A 3650-nucleotide genomic window follows, 5' to 3' on the forward strand; every position below is an offset into this window, starting at 1 on the left:
AGTCAGGTTTAATAGTTTTTGGGTAGGAGCAAAGTTTTCTTTCCTCTAGTCCTGCCCAGGTTTTTTATCTCCAGATGTCAGTTGAGCAGCCAGATCTCTGCATCTGGACCTTTTAGTTGAGTCTGAAAGATCTCCAGTACAGACCTCCATGACTTAATGCCCATGTCTCAAGTAGGAACTAGGGCAGGATAGTGACTGCCAGGAAGAAGAGGTAGTGAGGTGTACAGAGTTAGCTCAAGGCTGGGCATCCTAGGAGGAAGCAGATAATGGCAGAGCCCTGGCAAGTATGCATGCCAGATGGTGACTGTCAAGGAGTGGCCATACAGGTTTAGAATATTTATTAGACACTTATAAGCAGGTGGGGGTATAGCTCAGGGGTAGAGCATTTGACTGCAGATCAAGAGGTCCCTGGTTCAAATCCGGGTGCCCCCTATCTTTTTTACCCATGAACACTGAATTGATTGCATGCCCTTCAGTCTACTGAAAACTTGTGTCATGCTTGTAGGGCTGAGTCTGGTTTTCACTGGCTCACTTCTGGTGGAGGCAGAGTCCTGCCTTTGGTTAAAAAACGTAACAGTGGCAGATGTTTAATTTGGCACATTGGTCATGGCTGCCCAGAGAAAGCAGAATTGACTGTGTGTGTGTGTGTGTGTGTGTGTGTGTGTGTGTGTGTGTGTGTATTTGTGGTTTTGTTTCTTCTAAGAAGTGCCTGTCCCCCCCCCCTCCCCGTGGGGTAGGAAAGTCTGATTTCTGTAGGACAGAATACAGGAAGGAGACATGGAAGAGGTGACATGTTAAGGTCTTGAGGTCAATATTTTTCTAGGACACCATTCTTTCCTCCCAGGTCTTTAACTGCCACAGGAAACCCATCCACCTCGTAGGATCTAATGGGCTTTACTTAAAATCTGCTGACTGAAACTGCCCTCACAGCTTCCTCTTCACTGCTGTTTGCCCAAACGTCTGGGCATCACAACCTCGCCAGCTGACAGCATGGATTGTCCAGCACCACAGATAGTGCCTTGAGCTCGTCAGTGATCCAGCTGACAGCATGGATTGTCCAGCACCACAGATAGTGCCTTGAGCTCGTCAGTGATGTGTCTCAAAACAAGGCTGTGAGTGCTGAGTGAGTCACATGGGGAGGAGGACAGATTTGGGAACATCCTGGAGCTGGCTGACTCAGGCGATGACACCGAGGCCAGTGCTCATCGTGTCACTCTCAGACAAGAGGACTGACTGAAGACCTGGGCCCATTTTCCTTAGGTCCTGTTTATTTTCCTGCCTCATCTTGAGGCCTTTGCAATCCCGCCAATGGTGGCCTTCTATGTCACTACCAACCAGAGATAGGCTCTTATTTAAACAAAGTACTGCCACTGGAACCAAACTGGGTAACATGAAAGATCCTCAGGGAAGTGCATAAAGCGATGCTGGTTATCAGGCCTCTCTAGGCCCAAAGATAATGAAAATCCGTGTGTTCGTTACCGTTCTATTGCTGTTAAGAGACACATGACCTAGAGATTCATAAAAGAAAGCATTCAATTAGGGGCTTGATTAGAGTTTCAGAGAGGGTGAATCGATGACCATCACAACAGGGAGCATAGTGGAAGGCATGACATTGGAGCAGTAGTTCACATCTGATTTCTAAGTTGAAGGCAGAGAGGAAGAAGGGCTGAGCCTGGTGTGGGCTTTTGAAACCAAAGTCTAGCCCCAGTGACACACCTCCCCAACAAGGGCATTCCAATTAGACCACACGTCCTAATCCTTCCAAAACAGTTCCCCTAACTGGGGACCAAGTGCTCAAACATATGAGCCCATGGCGGCCATTCTTACTCAAAACGCTACAATACAGTAGACTCCAGGGGATGGAGTGGAGAAGCCCAGATCTTCCACAACAAGGTGAGTGACACTAACCCTCAGTTCCCTGAGATCACTATGCAGTTTCCAGAGATCACTGCCGGTGCCTGCTGACTCAGCACAGGACATACACAAATGTCACAACGCATGGCCTGGTCCTCACGCAGGCTAAAACACAGGACCATCTTAGCTGGACTGTTAGGCTTTCTGGCCTCCAGTTACTGACGATGAAAAACAGCCAAGACAGAGAGCAAAGGCTGATCCTTGGTTGTCTGTGTGAGGAGCATCTTCAGCTTCCCTGGTTTCCTTGCTGAAAACAGGCCAGTGGTTCAGGAAGAATGGGACTTCAGGGGTGGTAACGTATTTCTATGAGAGTGCTGGGACAACGCAGATCTCAATCACATCTATAGCGGTGTATAATCTCCCCGTCAGCCAGCCACGGGGTAAGTCTTCTCGCTGAGCTCCTCAAAGCCTTTGTCAGTCATTTACCTGGAAACTGTCTCAAGGGAAGAAATGTCTTACTTGTCCCTGTGCGCACAACATGGACAGGGACTGACACCTCACAACAGGAGCACCCCCTGAGGCCTTGAGTGTGAAAGGGTGAGCTGTTCTTGTCCCGACCAGTGTGTGACTTAGAGGACTCCACAGAGAGGTATCCTCTCCAGGTCAAAAATTGTACCTTTGGCACCCCCTGAGGGATGGGGTGCTGAGGAGTACAGGTTTAGGTTGGAGAAAATGGAAGGCAAGCTGTATGTAGTAAAGAATGATTTCTAGTTTCTAGAACAGAGAGGCCACAGTGGATTATAAACATGTAGGCAGCCTGGGGGCTGTGCCATGGTTGAAGAGGTACTAATGAGAGGTTATAGATAAGTGGGGGTATAGCTCAGGGGTAGAGCATTTGACTGCAGATCAAGAGGTCCCTGGTTCAAATCCAGGTGCCCCCTACCTTTTGTCTCTGAAGTGCTTCCTGTATTGTCTTTCTTTTAGACCAGGGCACCTGAAAGAAAATGATGAAGTATACCAAACTCCAATCCACAGTACAAGGGCAGACTCACGATCACTCAGGTGGCTAGATGCACCTGTTAGAGGTTTAAGACATGGATCCTTGCTTCCTGTATCCCTCAGTTCTACTCTGTTCTGGGAATCTCTAGGGTTGCTGAAAAGCTCCCAGAGAGATACTGGGGATCTGTAGATGAAGCTGGTCATCTCTTTTCTTGCCTCCTGAGTTGGAGCACTGTGTCCCTGGCAATGGAGTGGCTATCAGGTTTCTGATTCCACCATGCTAGGCTGCAGGCTCTGTGTCCCAAGTCTGGAGCTCCTTCCCTGGGCTACTGCAGGTTTAATGGTCACATGCACTTATGCCTTACCCTGTTCAGACCTGGGGATAGGGGAAGAACAGGGTTCTAGGAGGCTCTCTAGGGAGAAATGGTGATGGAAGTCACCTAGGGCTTCTTAGAGGACTAACCTGAGCTTCTGGCCTCTTTCCCTCTGCCCTACATGCTAACAGGCTAACAATCAAAAGCAAGAAAAGAAAAAAATCAAGGTCACATCAATGATTAGGAAACAAGATCTGGATTAGAAACTTGATCTGTCCTTAAAAGCTCACCTTCCTGTCTAGTGACAACCTAAGGACTGCTAATGCCTGGCACCTTCTATATGCAGCATCCACAGCCTCAGACATCATGGGAAAAGTTTCCTTGAAGATTTTGGCATGAGATCAGAAATGAAAAGGGGGACATAACAACAGACACAGAGGAAATTCAGAGAATCATTAGATCTTACTACAAAAGCCTGTATGC

At 48.1% G+C, this 3650-nt stretch overlaps 2 non-coding genes across 2 annotated transcripts; both read left to right on the top strand.

The window, feature by feature from the left end:
• The first annotated feature begins 360 nt into the window (after window positions 1–360).
• On the top strand, window positions 361–432 carry Trnac-gca. The gene has a single exon. It is a non-coding gene; the product is annotated as a tRNA-Cys (tRNA).
• Window positions 433–2723: 2291 nt separating this feature from the next.
• On the top strand, window positions 2724–2795 carry Trnac-gca. The gene has a single exon. It is a non-coding gene; the product is annotated as a tRNA-Cys (tRNA).
• The last annotated feature ends 855 nt before the right edge of the window (window positions 2796–3650 follow it).

Source organism: Microtus ochrogaster, unplaced genomic scaffold (genome assembly GCF_000317375.1).
Source record: "Microtus ochrogaster isolate Prairie Vole_2 unplaced genomic scaffold, MicOch1.0 UNK262, whole genome shotgun sequence".
NCBI classification, from domain to species: Eukaryota; Metazoa; Chordata; class Mammalia; order Rodentia; family Cricetidae; genus Microtus; species Microtus ochrogaster.